Source organism: Rhineura floridana, chromosome 2 (assembly GCF_030035675.1).
Source record: "Rhineura floridana isolate rRhiFlo1 chromosome 2, rRhiFlo1.hap2, whole genome shotgun sequence".
Classification (NCBI taxonomy): Eukaryota; Metazoa; Chordata; class Lepidosauria; order Squamata; family Rhineuridae; genus Rhineura; species Rhineura floridana.
Window position 1 is genome coordinate 8,000,348 of NC_084481.1, and position 21,127 is coordinate 8,021,474.

General features: G+C 40.4%; 1 protein-coding gene across 9 annotated transcripts in view; it reads right to left on the reverse strand.

The window, feature by feature from the left end:
* The window catches only part of IKZF2 (IKAROS family zinc finger 2), a 146,713-nt gene that overhangs the window by 76,833 nt on the left and 48,753 nt on the right, over nt 1-21,127 (reverse strand). Inside the window, exons 1-2 of one of the 9 annotated variants that reach the window (XM_061607692.1) lie at nt 5,730-5,854; nt 5,183-5,292 (exon numbers count right to left, since the gene is read on the reverse strand). The exons of the other annotated variants lie outside the window; for them this stretch is intronic. The gene's annotated coding sequence lies outside the window, so the exon portion shown is untranslated. Of the gene's footprint in view, nt 1-5,182; nt 5,293-5,729; nt 5,855-21,127 lie in introns of those variants that run through there. 9 annotated transcript variants of the gene reach the window in all.

Consider the following 21,127-nt stretch of genomic DNA (forward strand, 5'->3'; position numbering starts at 1 on the left):
ATTTTCCTGGGCTGTTGAAGAGGGCAGTGTTTTGAAAACCTTCCCAATATGAAGCTTAAATCTGATACTTCTTTTCTGGGAGTAAAGCTGCAATGCTAATCTGACATACCCAGAGTAAACCCCATTGAATTCAAAAGGACTTTCTTTTGAGTAGACATGATTAGGATAGTGCTGTAAATTAATGGGACTTTTGAGTGAACATAACAAAGAATTATGTTTGTGTTGTAAATCTTTCTCTCCCCCTCCAATCCTATTTTTAAAGCAATTAGGCAGGACTTACATAGGTATCACTGCTTTTATTATGTAGGATATTAATACTGATATTTTTTTTTAATGTTCTGCAATGACCAACTGGTTTTGATGATAAACTATTATATGGGGTCTATGTATTTTTACATCTCCAGTGTGTGCATGTATATGGAGCCTTCCCAACAACCCTGCAAGGTAGGGTTGATTATTGGAAACCAAGGCAACTCACAAGAAATAAATCCCTTTAAAATCCAATAATCATACAAACAAATATAAACAGTTGCAAAACAGCTTAAAGTGGCATCATTCTGGATTTTGGGTTGGATGAGTGAAGTTCCTTATCACTTGAGGCTACAGTTCTGTACACGCTTCCCTGTTTGAGTAAGCCCCATTGAATACATTGGGACTTGCTTCTGAGTAAACAATCATAGGATTGCACTATAAATATCTTTACAGGTTGTGTAAATAGTAAACATCTTTGACAGTCATGCTTATATAAATATTCCTTCATACTATGTTCTGATAAGTATCCGATTTCACACTATAGTTGTATAGTATTACTTCCTCTACCTTTTAAGTGTGCCCTTCTTCCTTGGAGTGTTCATGGTTCCCCTCTGTTGTTTTCATCCAGAGGTGCAGATTAGGCTGAGAGATGGTGAGTAGCCCATGGTCACACAGTAACCTTTATAGCTCATTTCCATTTAAAATATTAATTAAAACAACTTACATGCAGGCAACGTTTATTAAGTAGATCCACACAATACATTTAAAGCACATCAAAGTCGAATTTATAGTGCATGACTTCTCCTTAAGAATACTGGGAAGTGTAGTTTCTCCCTCACAGGTATTGTTCCCACCACCCTTAACAAACTACAGTACCCATGATTCTGTGATGGGATTCATGTGCTTCAAATGTGTGTTTAATGTGCTTTAAATGAATGGTGTGGATCTGCACTAGATATGATGTGCATTCATTAGTGAATTGAAAACAACAATTCTAAAATATATATTTTTAAAAGGGAAGGGTTGTAGCTCAGTGGTAGGGCACATGCTTTGCATGCAAAGGTCCAAAATTCAATTTCTGAAAAAGACTACTGCCTGAACTCCTGGACAGCCAATGCTAGTCCATATGATCAGTACTGTGCTAGATGGTATCAAGTGGCCTGAGTTGGTATAAGGGAGATTCCTTTGTTCCTACAAGTGGAAAGAGACCGAAGGGCCACAGTGACTCCAAAATTTATGTATTTTATTTACAGCCCTTATATACCACTTTATTGTAAAAAATCTCAAAGTGGTTTACAGAATGAATTAACACAGTAAAATTATTGGCAAAAACAGTTACAGACAGGTATTTAAAAACATTAAAAACAATAAAACCAACAATGAGTTAAAAACAGATAAAAAACATAATAGCTTCTACCTGCCTGGGTAGGTATGTGGTGCAGCAATTGGATGAAACAGATTATCTTGACCCATTCCAATCTGGGTTTAGGCCTGGTTATGAGACTAAATTGGCCTTGGTTGCCCTGATGGATGACCTTTTTCGGTAGAAGGACAGGGGGAGTGTGACCCTGTTATTCTTACTTGATCTCTTGGTGGCTTTTGGTACCATTGACCGTGGTTCAAAGTTCTGGGCTGACTTGGTGAGTTGGGTGTCAGAGGCACTGTTTTACGGTGGTTCCGATCCTATCTCCAGGGTCATTTTCAGATAATAGCATTGGGAGATTGTATTTTGGCCCCCTGACAGTTTTGCTGTGGGGTGCCACAGGGTACCATCTTGTCCCCCATGCTGTTTAACATATATGAGTGGTCATCAGGAGATTTGGTGCAAGGTGTCAGCAGTATGCTGATGATACCCAGCTCTATTTCTCTGTAACATTTGAACCAGGAGAGGCTGTGCAAGTCCTGGACTGGTGCCTGGAGTCTGTGGTGGGCTGGTTGCGGGCCAATAAACTGACTCTCAATCCTAGCAAGACAGAGACTCTGTGGGTTGGTGGTTCCCCAGTTTGGATAATTGGTCAGTTGCCTTCTTTGGATGGGGTCGTACTCCCTCTGAAAGAGAAGGTCCATAGTCTGGGAGTGCTCCTGGATCCATCTTTGTCACTAGAGGTCCAGATGACCTCTGTGGCTAGGAGTGCTTTTCACCAGCTTTAGCTGGTAAGTCAACTGCGTCTGTTTCTGGACAGGGATAGCTTGACCACTAGTGTCCATGCACTGGTAACCTCAAGACTGGTTTACTGTAATGCACTCTATGTGGGGCTACCCTTGAGGCTGGTTTGGAAGCTGCAGCTGGTGCAAAATGCGTCAGTGAGACTGCTCACTGGAGCAGGTTATCGCCAACATGTCAGTCCACTACTGAAAGAATTGTACTGGCTACCTATTAGCTACTAGGCTAAGTTCAAGGTTCTAGTTTTGGTGTATAAAGCTCTATACAGGTCAGGACCAGGTTACCTGAAAGACTGTCTTATCCCTTATATACCCAGTTGATCACTGTGCTCTGCAGGTGAGGGCATCATGCAGATACCATCTTATCAGGAGGTCTGTTCTGCACAACATAGGAAACGGACCTTTAGTGTAGTGGCGCCTACCCTTTGGAATTCCCTCCCCTTAAATATTAGACTGGCACCATCTCTGTTATCTTTTCGACGCCTACTGGAGACCTTCTTCTTTCAACAAGCCTTTTCAGTAGAGACCTTATCCCAGTCTGCATCTGTGTTGGAATTGCTTTTTAATATATTTTTAAACCTTCTAAAAATGTTTTTAAAGATGTTTTGTTTTAATATGTTTTTAATGGTTGTTGTGTTTTAAAATATTTTGAAGTCTGTTTTTATGATGTTTTAAAATGTGCTTTTGTTTGCCGCTTTGGGCTTCTACTGGGAGAAAGGGCAGGATACAAATCAAATAAATAAAAATAGACAGACAGATGGACATGTTTTTAGCAGGTGCTGAAAAGAGTGCAATGAAGGTGTCTGCCTAACCAGTTCCAAAGTGTAGGTGCTGCCACACTAAAGGACTGATTTCTTAGAAGAGCAGAACAAGTACTATGTGGCACCCATAACATGGAAAACACACCTTCAACTTGGCCTGGTAGCAAATCGGCAACCAGAGAAGATTTCAGAGCAGAGGTATTATGTGCTGATAGGGTTTCAGTCATGTCAGCAATCATGCCACAGCATTCTACACTAACTGCAGCCCCTGGGTCAGGTTGTGCTGCATGGGGATTTCTGTGTCCTTGGCTGACAGGATTTTTTTAGTTTTGGTTTTTGGTTAGGAATTGTGACTGGTTGTGGGATGTTGAGTTTACTGCCTTACTCTTAGGAATTTTGTTGTGGTTGGTATGGTATTGCATTTAGGAAATCATCACTGTCTTTTGTTTTTCTTTTTCTGTTTGCGTTTCATGTACCAACCTAACTCCCTTACATCCATAGAAACAACTATAGTGGTTCCATGTGGTCAACTCAGCTCCCTTAAACCCACTGATGATGCACCTTGTTGTCTGCATGATGATTTGTTTCTTGCCCAACAGTGCTAAAACAGAATTCACATATTGGGAAGTGTGGCTGCAACTGCTGTTGCTCCCAAGCTGTTGTCTTCACTGTGAAGGTAGACCAAATCACTAGTGTTCTCTCTGTCAGTTACTACTCACTGGAACTGGGCTGGCTGTCAAAGTGAGTTTATAGCAGCTCACAGGGTAGACAGACAAGGGTAGAGCATCTTCTTACTCTTACTCATTTCTCAGACCTCTTTCTAAAGTGAAGGGTCAAATCTGTAAAAATGTTTGGAGCAGCCATGTTAAAAGGTAATGGCAGGGCATTCCAGGCAGGGGGTTGCCAACCCTGCTTGGATATGGCTATCTTGGCAGAATTGGCATAGGATCCCTAGTCAAACTTCACAAACAGCACAAACCAAACCATATGTACTCAGAAGTAAGTCCAATATATGGATATATTTGCAGAGGATCCTTAGTCAAGTCTTACCAACAGCACAATCCTAACTATATCTACTCAGAAATAAGTCCTTCTGAGTTCTATGGGGCTTAGTAAGTGTGTTTAGAATTGCAGCCTTCAGGGGCATCCATCTTTACTCTTGAGTGCTCCCATCTAACATCTCCACAACACTAGGCTCCTTTCTTTGTACAATGGCCTTCTGGTGACCAGCCTGGCCTGAGGGCACTTAAACCCTTCTTTCCAGAAGCAAGTAGGCTAGATTAAATGTTCCTTACTCAGCCTCCACCTTTTAGCTAAGATTTCTGTCTTAGTTTCCAATCAGAGAAATGTTTTTATTTATTATTATTTATTTAGTCCATCTATATACCTCTTATATTTAAATAAAACTCTAAGCGGTGTACAACAAGTCAAAACATCTTAAAACAACAACTACAAAAAACAATAAAATAGAGTTAACTGAATAAAACATCCTCTTTAGTATTTAGTATCTTTTTGTTTGAATTGTATGCTCCAAGCAACTGTGGTTGATGCCTAATGGATCATGCTTAACATCACTAGGGCCTGCCCCTGTGACATCACTGAACCTCGCCCAGTGACATCACTCGGGTCTGCCCTTATGACATCACTACAACCCATCCTGTGACATCACTACAACATTCCCCCATGACATCACTAGGGCCGGTGCCTGAAATCTCAGGGTTTGGGATGCTTCTGACCTGGCAACTCTAGAGGAATACCTTCCTCGCCCCACCCCTGGCCAAACTTCTCTGTCTCTTGGCTGCCTTTACTCATCAGGCATGCAAGAAGCTGCTGGTGCTGGCATTGATCCACACAGAAGTCTATGGCAAGGGTAGGGGATAGGGCCGGCAAGTGAGGAGGCACTGGGCAGGCTGTGGTACTGAGGCCCAGCTGAAAGTGACTCAAGGACCTTGGCTGAGAAACACTGCCATGGGGTAAAACAGTAATTATCTAACACGGTCACTTACTGTTGGTCCATCAGTTAGGAGTGGAACTGCTGAAGAATGGTTCCTCCTACCCCCAGGCACTCTAGCCAGTCACAAAATATCTAATTATAGATTGTATAAAAAAGAAATCACTGGAAAAGGGAAAAGATAGGGTTAAATTGTAAAATTGTATATTTTATTTATTATTAAATTTATATCCTGCCCTTCCTCCCAAAAGGAGGTTGGAGGTAACAACTTCGCCCTGGAGTTATATTTCGGTAGTGTTAAAGACTCTTCTTGTAGTTACTTCCATTTTCTTATTCAGTTCTATGCTTGCTTCTCCTGCAACAAACAGCCTATGATTTGGGCCCTTCAAAAATGATTAAACTCTGCCTTCTTTGGAAGAAAGGAACTTATGGTGGCAGTGAGAAATTCTAACTATGGAGAAATTTGAAGAATTTAATCCACAAATAGGGGAATAGCAGCAATATGTGGAGAGATGGGGGGGCACTATTTTCTGGTTAAGGAAATCATTGATGGGGACAAGTGAAAATCAATATTAGTGTATGAGGCAGTAAAACTTATTCACCTTTGAAAAGTTTATTGCAGTCACAAAAGCCAGGGGATAAAGGTTTGACAGAGGTGTAACAGGTCTTGTCGGAACACTGTTGTCCAAAGCCAAGTACAATTGTGGAATGCTTCAGATTCCATAACAGGTGGAGAATAGGTCTGATTTCAATAAACCCCGTTGAATACTCTTCTTTTGAGAATGTTCTGGAGGACATATTGAGAGGAAGATTTGTTTGTGGAGTGGGTAATATTAAAATCCAGAAACAATTACTGACAAACAGAGATCTTGATCTCAGACAAAGCTGTAGGTGGTAACTCCTAAGCAGTGAAACATTTACAGGATGTACATCTAGACGATAAATAATTCAAATTGAGCCCATATCGCAATGCAAAGCACACCGCCGACATTTAGAGACCTGAGTTATTTTTCAATGCGGAGGAACATATGTTGCTGAACTTCTGTTATCCCTGACCAGCTAGAGTTGAAGTCTACTCCTATGGAGTAGTATTATCCAGTGGGGGAGAAGGAAAGAAGCCACATGTGTAAGGATGGACTCTTTAGTTCTAACACAATTTAGTGAAGACTTAAAATGAAATCTATCATTTCTCATTACTACATTCTTCACAAATTGAACAAAATCTTTCCAGCAACCAGGAGCTTTCAGGAGCTTTTTTTCCCTTTCAGTTCTCCATTTGCTATCCAATAATTGGGGGTCTACAAAAAGAGAGTAAATTCTGTCTTCTTTCAAGGCAGGGAACTTCACTGTTACAGGCCTCCTTTCAAACTCCAGATTAAGACCATCCCCCATCGCCAATAAAGTAGTTTCTATTCCAAATCCTGGTCTGAATCCAGCATGAGGCTGGTCTAGAATTTAACTTTCATCCAAGAACTCCTTAAGCTAGTTTAGCATGTCCCATGCTATCTCATTTCCTAAATATGGGAGATCTGAAATTCAGCTAAAGTTGTTGAAATCAAATGGATCATATGAAGACTATTGGGTTTTTTTGGAAAAAAATTACTCAGACAGACCTAGCCTGCTCTTTAAGGCAACTGACATCTATTCCTGAGTGAGATGTTAGATACAATCAGCAGAAAGGGCCTCCTTGCTTCCTGAAAACATGGATGGAGTATGATGCCCCTGTAAGTCCAACAAACAAATATTGAAGAAACCTTGCTTGCTGAGGGCATCCTGATGGGAGAGATCAATCAGAGCTCTTCTCTCTGGGACTATAAATACCTTTAAAAGTTGGCCAGGAAGCAGGACGGTATTCTGAATGAATGTAGTGGCAACTCATTTTCTTTAAATTTAGAATAAAATCTTGCACCCAAATCACACCACAATCTCTGAATTATCTGATTAAAAGACAAGCTATTTATTCAACTAAACATTTTTGAACATCAGTTGACAGCCGTGGCATAAATATGAAGTAATAAACAAAACCAGTTGGAAAGTGTCTGGGATTTTCTTTACAACAGTCTGCTTTGAAGACAGTCACCTCACTTGGGTTGCGTTGCCATATTTAAAATTCTGGCACCTGTGCAAGGTCAGTGGGCAGAGTCTAAGCAAATCAGGGGCTGAACAGCTGGCTGAACAGTTCTGTTGTATCCAGGGTGTGTCACCAGCATATGTGTCATGGTGATTTTTTCCTGGCATCCTGCCAGTGTAGCAGTGCTTTCACTGAATCCTATAGGCCAGGATAGCCAAGGTAATGCCCTCCAGATGTTGTTGGGTTATAAGCCCCAGCCAACATGGCCAATGGTCAGGGATGATGGAAGTTTTAGTCCAGCAACAACTGGAATTCATCATGTTACATCCTGCTACAGGTCCTCAGCTAGTGCAGGACTGCACTTAAGCCCTTCCCAAACTCTGTGAGAATCTTGTCAGTGTGTGACACTGATTATCTGAGATAGATAAATGTCCCTAACTATTTGATAGTTTGAAACAATGAAGCAGATTTAGTTGTAAATGGATTTCATTACAGAAATTATGTGGCCAGCACAGTCTAATCCTGCAAAACTGTTACCAATGTGAATGTGTACCTGTGGTAGCACAGCCACAGTAAGCCACAGTTTTCAAATCTGAGCCAGGCCTTCTTTAAGGTCAAGCAGTTGTGAGGGGAGACACAAATCCTTTCCCTGCATACTTCATGAACTAGTATACGCTTATTTGTTTCCAAGCAGGGATGGGAGAGAAATTCAATTCAGTTCACATTCACCAAATCTATCAAATCCACCCTTTCAAAAATAATAATAATAATAATTCAAGAACTGAGACATAGCCAACCTTCAAAATTTGCACACATCTGAATTTTGTGATGCAGTTCTCCAACCAAACTAAGCACACTTCTACCTGCATATTACTGGATGAATGAGGAAACAGACACAAATCTGATGCCCATCTAACCCTGCTTCAAAGTGCACATAAGAATGACAATGCTAGCTATGCACAGTGCTTTATTTTCAATTGGATTTTTACATGCACATTCAAATGCACATCCCTATTTTGGTGCAGCTAATCACATGTAATTTATTTAAAGTATACACAGAATTGGAATAGAATGGTCAGCTGTGTGGTCCAGCAGGAGTATGATCTACCCTTTATTTCCCATGACCTATTTGCCTTTATCTGTCTCTTTTTGGAGGACCTAAAAATATGTTGTGTCCTTGACCCTTTGTCTGCCTGCCTGCCCTCAGGTTGGGGTTATGAGTAAGCCAAAAGTCAACCCACCTTGTCTTTATATTGTGATAGTAACCCTTGGCGAGGTTCAAGAAATTTTAGACGTCAGTAACTGTAATGATAGGAGGAACAAAGATGTTCCAAGAATGAGTATGTGAAGGAAAACACTTTCAGGGAATTAGCCGCAGAATCCTGAAACTTAAAGAGTACCAACCACTTGAGAGCAATTGTTGCAATAAGTCACACAATATTAAGTGGCTTGTTACACATCTCATATTCATCTGGCATCATTTTATAAAATCTGCAGCTGAAAATATTACAATTAATATTACAGCATACTCCTGCTTTTGAGCCAGGACCATTTCTGGTAAATGGACTAAGCCTTATATTCCATCAGCTATTAAACTTTGAAAATATGTAAATAAATAGCCATTATAAAGATTTTTTGTTTTTGCCCATAACTTTCAGGCTTGCGTTATTCTGTCTGCAGTGACAGATGGCAGTGCCAAAAAAAAAAATTAAAATAGTTCAGAATACAAACTTTTCTTCAGTTCCATGTGTGTCATAGTCCTTAGCATAAATAAATGGCATGGTGGTATCTCATTAAATCTATACATCTGTGTAGCAACTTGCAATTTCTGGATATTTTCTGACATAATATTCAAACCAACAGCTTTTGCTCACATGTTTCTTTTCTCTCAATGGCATCTTTAAGCCACAAGAAAGGCAAACAAAAGCAAAGCCATACCGTAAATATTTCTAAATTGCTCATACAGAGTATTTGCCATTCATCTCCTACACTTTTCTTTAAAGATAATATGCCTAGCAGCAATGCGCGCTAATCTGAATGTTTAGCTGAATAAATCTTTATTTTAAAAAACAGAACACCAAACTAACCACTACACACACAACACACTTATATACATAGCCTCCAGAACAAAACTCTAATACTGTGCTAACCTATTTGACCAACCTAGCAGTGATTAAGGCCACATCCACACCAGACATTTATTCCACTTTAAACAATCATGGTTTTCTCCTAAGAATCCTGGGAAGTCTAGTTTGTGCATGGTGCTGACAGTTGTTAGGAGGTGCCCTCTTCCCCTGACAGAGTTCCAGAGGCCAGAATGGCTTAACAGTCAGCCCCTGTTCCCAGAGAATTCTGGGAATTGGAGCTTTGTGAGGGGAATAACAGTCTCCTAACAACTCTCAGCATCCTTTACAAACTATATTTCCCAGGATTATTTGGGGGAAGCCATGACTGTTTAAAGTGGAATAAATGTCTGGAGTTGATGTGGCCTAAAATAATGCAGAGTTTCCACATTTCATACAACTCTGAATACAATCCAACCAACCCTTTCAAGACCATTTCAGTTCAACAGGAGAGATGTGTCAGTTAGGGTTGTGGCTAAGTACTTAAGGGACTCAAGGCACAGGTCCACAACACAATTTTCACAGCATGGGGGTTACAGGAGAGAAACCATGCCTCACTTTCTCTTGAGCACATGGAATGAGTTGTACATTTCTTTGGATCCTGGCCATGAAAAGCATTTTCATGACTCTTGCACAACACAAAAATCAACACATAGTGACTCAGCAATATGACCTACTAACCCCCTAAGATATCTTGTTATCATCTGAAAGTACAGAATAAGGCTCCAGGGCCAATAATTAGTACAAGAAATTCCAGATATGGGATCATATGGAAGATAAGGTTTCTGTTACTTCCTGCTGAATAAAACACCATTTTGTACCATCTGCTATACTGAACCAGAACTTCTCCATAAATGGGATATAATCTGCTCTCATCTACAACACAGCCATTACAGCAAGAAAATCCCAAACAGCAATAGACAGCCTTGAGAAGGCAAAGTTCTATAAAGAGTTATGCTTATGCATTTCATCTCTCTTTTCAAATTAACATGGTAACCTGCCTTCTTCCTGTCTGTCGTTTTCTTTAATCTTCAGAGAGAATTATTTGTTTGAATTTTCATCCTGTGCCCATACCTGAGACTTGACACCTACAACAATTTAGAAACCAAAAGAATACTCTGCCAAAACTGCAGAATGAAAAAGCCCCATGAAATTAGAGTGTGTGAGAGAAGCATGGTTTGTTAGCAGAGCAAGAAATGAGCAAGAGATGAGGAAGTCTAGATAACATATGCAGGCTGCAGCCAGTCCTAGGCAAAATGTCTATGACTCACTGAATGTTGATCAGACCCAAGACGTTAATATAGGGTTCCTTGACTAATCAGGTTTATGATAAGAAATCCAATACAAACTCAAGCTAAGGCCAGTGATAATATACTATCCTGTAAAAGCCTGGTTTCTAACCGTGTGTGTGTGTAGAGAGATTACCTTTAGGAGCAATATAATATGGTTTTGAATGCAATATGAATTGGTCAACCTACTTCCTTATTGTTTTCTTTTTAAGATTCTGTTTTAGAGTTTAGTTCAGTGGTCCCCAAACTTTTTTTCCCAAGGACCGCTTGAAAAATTCTGAGGGTCTTCATGGGCCACTTAAAGATTTTTCTGCCTGATGCAGCAATTGTAATGCACTGTGCTAGATGCTGCATGATTTTTAATTGTATTTTCACAGACATGCAATGGGCCACTTGAATGAAGCTCACAGGTCACTGGTGGCCCACAGACCATAGTTTGGGAACCTCTGTCCCAGTTCTTACTCAGACCATAGTTTGGGAACCTCTGGCCTAGTTCTTACTCAGACGTAAGTCCTATTGAGTTCAAAGTTGAGTTCAAAGTTTGTAAAGGTAAATGTGTATAGGATTGCATTCTAAAATTAGATATATTTGTGCTAGCAAAAAAACCTCACCAAAAATAGCAATGCCTTGAAGAGATATCTCAGGCAAGAGAATATGTGGGAGAACTATATGGCATTACTTACTGTTTTACCATAAATATGTATAAATTATTCTGCCAGACCAGAGAATAAGACTATAAAGGCATTACAGAAGCAGCATGTACAGTGAGAGAGCGAATGAGCAGAGGAGCGTCCTCTTTCTTAGTATGAATTGATGGAGCTAAAATGAGACAAAGACAGGATGCCACAAGGGTTGGGATGGTGGAGTGTGTGTGTGTGTGTCTTGTCTGGGATGCAAGCATTATATTGCAGTCCCTTGCATGAGGTTGAAAAAAACTGAAAATTCCCAGGAACCACACCATTTCATAATTCTGATATGCAGCATTTGTGATACATGTCTGGGTACACATTTCAGAGTTAAAATTTCTGAAATTTGACATCTAACCAATGTATTTCAGATACCAGTTAGATAACATGGAATGTAGAAACAGTTTTTCTGTCATGTGAAATTCATTTTTGAAATCTTAAAAGTCAACATTTAACTGTTTTAGAATTTCATCTCTGATGAAATTCACCTGAGGAATTTGACCAATTTTTGAAGGTGAAAGGGTGTTGAGGGAGACAATCCCCTTCAGTGAGCAAAGTGAAATAGGTCTTGCCTGGATATTCCTTGTTAGATTTGTTAAGTTTGGGATGGAGGAGGAAGAATAATAAAGATCACACAAAGGGATAATGAGATACTCTTTCTTTCACTTTCTCGGTGACCAGTTCCCCAAGCAGACGACCATTGAAAAATATGATATCTAAAACAAATCACACATATTAACATTTGCACAATTCCAACTTTAGCATTTTAAAAAATAATTAAGAACAGGAATGATGGGAGAATGAAATACATGGCTAATTAAGTGTTAGCAAAGCTGTACAGAAGGATGTGGCTAAAGGTCATAAGGATGAAACATGTTACCGGAGCTTTTTGCCAATAGTTGCAAAAAATTTTTTATTTTTTTTCTTTGCAAAATGTAACTCCATTACCATGAGCAATGAAAACTTATTTCACTATAAACAGAACCAAGAGATTCCTAAGTGCCTATACTATATGCCACAAATACCAGATTATTGGCAAAAGGTTATTTATGCAAGGTATCACTTGAAAGTGCCATGAGATCATATGGTGTCATCCCTAAAATTGCAACCCACTGAAGTTCCTCTTGCAGTTCTCCTCTCCTTTGGCTTTGTTGCCATTTCTGGTGCTATATTTTCTCTCCTCTTTGCTTTCACACCTTCAGCACATTTATGAAAGGAAAGGAGTAAAGTCAGATTATCTCACCATAATCAAATGAACCAAGATCAAGGAATTCTCTTTGGTTAATGTCTAGAAGAGGAAACTACTTTTCTATCAATCTGCAATCCCAAATTGTCAATACTGAGTCTATCTAGGCAGTATCATCTATTCAGGAAGAGGTTCTTTAGATCTAGGGATGGAAGGAACTGTCAATTTCAGTTCTCTCAGTTTCTGATTTTTCCAATCTTAAATCCAGTTCTCCACATTTCTGCAGGAATTTGTAGATTTATAAAGAACTCATGAAAATTCTTCAGCATTTTAGTGTAAATTTATCCTGATAAACATTTTGCAAGCAATTTCTCCTAATATAATGCAGTTGTGTATGTTATCTTCTCTAATATTGTATATTCATTTTTATCGACACTTTCCCCTAACATATGCAGTTTTGTAAATATTGTTTGTTTGGAGAACTGCATTACAAAATTTGGAAATTTGCGAATTTTGAAGGATAGTTGTGTTTTGGTTCTCATATTGTTTCAGAAAGTGCAATTTTTTAAATTCAGATTTAAATGTGTATTGAAGTGAATTTCTCCCCCATTTCTATGTAAGTCTTAGGCTTTTTCCTAGCCCTGCTGGAAAGCCCTACCCAAGCTCCTTTTTTGAGCAGGAGATGCCAGGGATTGAACTGGGGCCTTCTGTGTGTGCTGTACCACTGAGCTATTGACCCTCCCAAATACAAGGCATCTGTTCCAGTCTAGTTAAAATGATGCAGAAATGGGAAAATGCCCAAATTTTTATTACATTCTTTTCTAATCTCTTTGCCCTTAACAAAACAGAATTTGATCTAACAGATGAAAGGGTTATTTTTCAGGAATGTAGCCGTTTAGGAGCTGATACAAGGAAAAATGTCACTAGCAAACAAAATACTCAATTGCCTGAGGCGGTGTGCAAAGAGTTTCTAGGAATTTCATTGACATTTTCCTGGTTGAAACCAGTTTGCCTGGGGATGGGCTGGTTGAACTGCTGCTTACTCGTTTTCCCAGCTTTCCAGATGCTGGTATGATTTTCTTTAACTCCATGCAATAACTGGCATTAGATAGAAAAATCCAGGCAATACACAGAAACTCTCCTTTCTTGTTCCCTAGAATGATCATGGTAAGAGGAACAAAGGACCTGTTGTTTTCAAATGATACTATACTTCCATGGGTCCCAGTATGTATCTAAAAAAAATACATGGTAGCAGTCCAAAGCAGCAGCAAATGCTTTTTTCAAGATTCTATTCTTTCATTTCTTTGTTAAAAATGAAAATTCCTTTATTAGAAAATCTAGATCTTGTAAAATGAAACTGTCCATATTAAAAGTACATAAAATAAAAACTAAGACACAAACACTAACCAAGAAAAAAGACCTAGGTCCACTGAGAAGTTTGTTTAAAAGCCTACTTAATATTTGATTTTAAGCAAATTAGCAAAATACGCAGGTGTGTGTGTGGGTTCCCCCCTGAAAAGAGCTAGGAAATACGTTTTTTTTTAAAAAAACAAAAACAGTTTGAAATCTCTGGGGGAAGGCAGTTGGAATTGTGTAAGAGCAACCAAAGTTTCAGTTCAGTATTGCATTGTAGTGCACAAGTGGTCACTTTCCTTCCTAGTCCCTGCTTTCTATTTCCTTTAAAGATGAGATTCAAGTAACCGAAACAAATAAACATAAAACTTTTAATAGTTTTTCCTTTAGTGCTGAGGCCAGCAGAGGGAGGTGAAGTAGCAGTCAGGCCCTCCATCGTGTGTGGATAAAGCTCCAGCTAACTGCCCTTTTTCCCTCCAGCTATCAACTGCCATCACTGAGGACACCAGAGGAAGATGAGGCACAACTCTCCATTGTGCTTAAATCTAGATCCATGACTTGCCACATTTGGCAACAAACAACTAGCGCTTTTTTCCTCCTCCCTCCCAGTTCCTTTTCCTTTTGTGTTTTGCTCTTTAGATTGTAAGCCTGAGAGCAGTCTATTACTGATCTTTGTAAGCTGATCTGAAAGCTTTTTTCAGCTGAAAAGCACAGTAAATACGCTTTAAATAAATAAATGTACACAGGGTCTAAACACCATCAGTGGCTTATGTACAATTAATGCTTTGCATGTCACGTCCTAGATAGTTTGCCACTAGGTGCCCTTGCAGTTGATGCCTTCCTTTCCCATTCCTGCAGTGGCAATGTACATTTGGTTTGCTGTCTACACTCGCTGCTTCCACCTGGTTCTGAACTTTGCTGCATCACATAAGTCCTCTATGATGGGCAAATGACTCTGGGAAGCAGTCTCAATTTGCATGGGGTGCTCAGTCAGAAGTAGCAAATGCTGCTTCTGACCTGCCCAGATGCACTGCATAATGTGAGAGAACTATGTCTGGTATCCCCGGTGCTGCACAACTCTGGAGCAAATTGTTAAGAACAATCATATTAGTTTCTTTCTTACTCTGTTTCTAGCCTTCCCAAGGGCCCTGTTCTTAGTGAGAACACAGTATATATGTGCAAAGTTTTCTGCCCTCCTCACTGGCATTGTCTGCCATCACCTGTGGCTCTCTTCTGGGTGCCCCTTCTGAGGGAGGTTTGGAAGGTAGCGACAATAGAAAGGGCCTTTTCAGTTGTGGGTCCCATCTTGTGGAATGCTGTCCTCAATGAGTCTGCCTAGTGCTATCATTAACATCCTTTCAGCACCAGGTAATTTCCCCCCTCTTCTCTCAGTATTTTGTTATTTATTGATGGTATATTTTTGCCGCTGAGGTTTTTGCTGCTTTTTTATTGTGTCTGTTCTATGGGTTATTATATGGCTTTCATGATTTTATGGGGTTTTTCTGATTTCGTCAGGCTTAAAATTTTGCATGTAGATACTTCTAGCAAGTATCTAATAAAATGAATAATGATGATGATAATATATTACATTACATTACTGGAGTAGAATAATCACACTATTCCTGTGCAGCTTGCATATATGAAATCATGTGGAAGAGAACAATATTAATATATTTAATATTTAATACATTTATATCCCGGTCTATTTCCAAAGACTCAATGGCATCATTATTCTCCATCCTAACATAATTTCCTGCCCAGATGGGATGAAGTTATGCAGAAATATTGCTAATTTTGCAAAACTTTAGAATGGTCCCTGGCAACATTAGAATGGACCCTGAATTTGCTCCCATCCCCTGTGGGGTGGACTGAATGAACAGCATACGTTGGCAAACCACGCTGCTGTTCTCAGTACACTATCTCTCAAGACATTGCGATCTGACCAGTGGAAAAACAGGATGTGGTTAACTTTATGGCTGTAAACGATACTGACATCTGTAGTGGTTAAATAACTGCCTGCATATTGCCACGTAGATAATGCTGTTGTACTATGTATGTACGTGATGTTATACAATAGTTAAAGGTCATAGGCTGTTTATGGAGAAAAAATAATCCACGCCTCCAGGCGGAGGTAAAATAAAAGCGGAGACCAGAATTACGAGGGGGGCTCCGAAATTGAACTCTGGTCTCACCGTGTCTCACTGTGTCGTGATATCTACATCTGGTGACCCCGACGTGATTCAGAAAAAACACCCTCGTACCCACTGGCAGGATCAGCCAACGGTGCACCTCAGCGTACAGCTCCCATTCGTGAGTATGGGGGGGGAATTGTCAGCTCAGCAGAAGGTTCATGCACAAGAGCTACAAAAAATTTTAAAACAGGATACCTCAGCTTTTGTAAGTCGTTCTCACATTGAATCATTGTTAAAAACAATTCAATGTCAATGTCCATGGTATCCAGAGCAAGGATCGCTACGTCAGTCAGATTGGATAAAGATAGGGAGAAAATTACATGAAGAACCAAGAGCACCTATTCACCATCTCTTATTATGGCAAAAGTGTGCTGAGGCCATTAGTCATTTAGGGATAAAAGAGACATCGCTGTTTGCCAATTCTGACCAGAAAACTCCTCTTTATCCCCAACTTTCTTTACCTACACCTGAAAAGGATATTGAGAAATTTGTAAATGCTCCTCCATATAGCCCTCCAGTCCAACAAGAACAGGTTACTGGGAAGGTTAAAGCAGCCATAGCTCAGGCTGCAGCCTCAGGATTATTATCTATGGAAGAAATGGGAGACTGGGAGGGTACAATTTCAGCTTTTCCCGTTACATATCAGCCAGATCCTAATAATGCTAATAATCGCATAGCAACTTGGACAGCTCTTCCGTTTTCTGTTATTAGAGAAATAAATAAGGCAGTAAGAGAATATGGGATTACGGCTAATTATGTACAAGGGATGTTGGAAGGAGTAGCTACTGGATATAACATGATCCCTCAAGATTGGAAGGATCTCTTTAGGATGATTTTGACTCCTTCGCAATATGTAGTTTGGGACCAAGAATTTAGACATGCTGCTATAGCAGCTGGGGATGCTAATATCATTCCCGAGCAAATTTATGGGTCAGGTAATTTTGCTACCATAGCACAACAAGGGGTATTGCCTGAAGCCGCATTTCATCGAACTGCTGAGTGTATACAGAAAGCATTTAAAAAGGTGCCTGCTGGGAAAGAACCCTTACGTTCTTTTACGAATGTACGGCAGCAAGCAACAGAGCCCTATTTTCAGTTTGTTGACCGTTTGAAAGAGGCTCTGACACGGCAGGTTGATAACCCTCAGGCACAAGGGGAATTATTGTTAAAATTAGCTTACGAGAATTCTAACACAGACTGTAAAAAGATTTTGAAAAACATTATTCATAGACCGCAATATGAATTGGGAGACATGATTCAAGCTTGTGCAGAGGTAGGTACACATGTTCATGCCATGACATTGTTAGCTGGGGCATTAAGACAGGGTAACAAACCTACAGGCAATTGTTTTAATTGTCAAAAGCCTGGTCATTTCAGAAGGGAATGTCGGGCTCCTGGCGGAGGAGCATTTAAAGGTGGGGGCACTGTTACAAACCGGCCAAAGAAGATCTGTCCGAAATGTAAAAAGGGTTATCATTGGGCTAATCAGTGTCGTTCAGCTCCCACTACCAATACCAATGTGTCTTCCCGTCCTATTGAGGGAAACTGAACTTGGGGCAGGCTTCCAGCCCCGAATCTCAAGGAAGTGTACCCACCCCTGCTACTCAAGGAAGCGCTGGAATTGATTTAATACATGCAGAGTCAAAAGATGTTCCTTTGCCTGGAGCAGTTCTTTTAATGCCTACCACACTCACTGGCCCTTTACCAGAAGGCACCGTAGGCCTTGTACTACCGCGATCCTCTGCTTCCAAGAATAATATAATGGTGGTACCTGGTGTTATTGATTCTGATTATCAGGGAATTATTTATATTCAGTATTGGAGTCACCTTCCCCTTCAGTTGAAGAAGGGAGATTCTTTTGCGCAACTATTGTTATTGCCATATCGTCTTTTCACATCGAACACTTCCTCCCAAAAACGTACTGGTGGATTCGGATCTACAAGGACGAAATCGCCGAGTGTGAGTATTTCAGGTAATCCTTTCCATCCACAGGTAGCTGCAGTACTGGCAGAAGTGACCAGGGAGAAACCGGTTCGTAAGTATTGTTTAAACAATGTTATTTTTGAAGGTATTATAGATTCTGGGGCAGATGTCACAGTAATTGCTGAACATAACTGGCCATCCTCTTGGCCAGTAGAAGTGGCCCCTTCTGTGTGGGGAGTGGGCGGAGCTCAGGATTCAAAACGGAGTAAGGATTGGATACAAGTTGTTGCTCTTGATGGTGATCGTATAGCCCACATTCGCCCTTGTATTTTGGACATTTCAGTAAATCTGTGGGGAAGGGATTTACTGGAGCAATTCCAGACCACCATTGTTATTAATGATTAGCCAACAAAAGGCAGCTCTTCCTTTACAATGGAAGACAGACATACCCATTTGGGTAGAACAATGGCCCTTACCCAAAGAAAAATTAGAAGCTCTGCACCAACTGGTAAAGGAGCAACTGGAAGCTGATCATATAGCAGAAAGTAATAGCCCTTATAACACCCCAGTGTTTGTGATTAAAAAGAAATCTGGAAAGTGGAGGCTCTTACATGATTTATGAGAAATAAATAAATTAATTGTGCCCATGGGTCCGCTACAATGTGGGACGCCTAATCCAAATTTAATTCCATATGACTATTCCTTAGCTATTATAGACCTGAAAGATTGCTTTTTCACAATACCGTTACAAGCGCAAGACGCACCGAAATTTGCGTTTACTGTTCCCGTATATAATAACTCTGGCCCTGCGCAACGATATCAATGGAAAGTGCTACCTCAGGGCATGTTAAATAGTCCAACCCTATGTCAACAGTTTGTAGACATGGCCCTGCGACCCTTTCGGGCTCAATACCCTACATTATTGGTCTACCATTATATGGATGACATCTTGGTGGCTGGGAGAACCCTCCCATCTATGTGGCAACAACACCTTACTGATCATTTGTCACAGTCAGGGTTGCAGATTGCCCCTGAAAAGGTACAACTCAAAGAACCATTTCTGTATTTAGGACATAAATTAATGCAATCCTACTCCACTCCTGTATTGCCCTGTCTTACTTTGTCAATGAAGCCAACTTATGTAGAACTACAACAATTCTTGGGTTCTATTAATTGGATTCGACCATATTGTAAACTTACCACTCAAGACATGGGGCCTTTATTTGAATGTTTAAAATAAGGACGTCAACCTGCAGATATTATTACTTTAACGGAACAGGCAAGGCAATCCCTAGAATTAGTTTCTACAACGTTAAAAGCTATTTGGGTGGATCGACAAATATTGAATAAACCACTGATTTTATTTGTTTTATTTGATGGAAGCCAACTTTTTGCTGCACTCACTCAGGAGTCAGGCTCCAATGCTACACATATAATAGAGTGGCTTTACTTAGCCCATACACCAAAGTCATCTATCACAACTTTGCCAATGCAAGCCGCAGAAATAATCCAAAAAGCACGATTACGATCAAGGCAATTATTAGGTATCGATCCGGTTGAAATTTCGTTGCCTCTTAAACTTTACACATGGGAAAATGCTGTTGCACTTTCTGATGACCTTCAATGGGCTTTAGTCTCTTATTTGGGCACAATTTCATGTCGTTCCTCATCAGATCCACGGCTTCAAATTACACAAAAAATTCCTATCCAGTTTCAATCTGTAATCAGTTTACAACCCTTACCTGCGGTCACGGTCTATACTGATGGCAGTCCAACTAGAGGGGTTGTTGCATGGCACGAGCAGGGGGTTTGGAAGACAATTTTCACCTTACCCCAAACTTCCGCTCAGAGATCTGAGTTGGCCGCTGTTAGTATGGCGCTGTTGACTTTTGCAAATCAGGAGGTTAACATTATTACCGATAGTCTTTATGTTAAGAATGTTGTACTTGCATTACCCGGTAGTTATGTCTCTCCCATGCTGGACACTAATCTACTTGCTCTTATGCTTACACTTCAAAAACTCATACATACTCGGTCTTGTCGATTTGCTATATTTCATATTCGCAGTCATCAACCTTTCCCAGGATTGTTAACAGAAGGTAATCAATATGCTGATCAGGCTCTTCGTGCCCTCCTTTGCACACCCATAGAAAGTCATGCCCTTCATCATCAAAATGCTAAAGCACTCCAGAAGCAATTCCATCTTACTGCCCAGGAAGCCTCTGCCATTATTCAACAATGTCCCCAATGCACACAGGTAACTCTATCCCCAGAACCAGGAGTGAACCCACGAGGTCTCATAGTTAACCAGTTGTGGCAAATGGATGTTACACATTTTCCTACTTTCTCCCCATGGAAGTATTTGCATGTTACAGTAGATACATATTCCGGATACATATGGGTAACTCCTCAGAAAGGGGAAAAAACTAAGAATGTTATTAATCATGTCATTCGTTCTATTGCCATCATGGGCCAACCTCAGACGATAAAAACTGATAATGGCCCTGCATATGTTTCACAGCAATTTGCACAGTTTTGCACTAAGTGGTCCATTACACATTTGTTTGGTATTCCTTATAATTCTACAGGTCAAGCTGTCGTCGAACGTACCAATCGTACCCTTAAAGAGCATTTGCTTAAACAAAAACAAAAAGGAGGAGTACCACTGGGATTGGCCACCAAAGAGGAGTGGCTGGCACAAGTGTTGTTTACCATTAATCATTTAAATTTGTCTCAATCTCCCAATACTCATTTTTCCTTTTCTACTCGAGCGCAGCGGCATTTTCAGCAGTCGGAGTCTCTACCTGCCCCGCGGGTGCAGTTTCGGCAACTACCAAATCCAGAGTGGAAAGGCCCAGTTCCGCTTATAACGTGGGGTCGAGGTTACGCGGCTGTGTCTACGCCTGACGGTCCTGTGTGGGTACCTGCTAGGTGTATCCGGCCCTGGAAAGACGATGTCCTGGCACGATAATCTTAAGAATCCCATCCCTAATTTTTCTCTGCAACTTCAGGATACTGGGATGTCTTCCAGGAAGCGTGGTCGGAATGTTCCGCAACCTCCCGTGACTTGGGGCCAAATAAAGAACTTAGCAACACAAGCAGAAAAAGCAATGGAACAAGCCGGGGTGGACAAGACAACTGAGAATACCATTCTTGCTTTAATTGCGTCTTTAAATA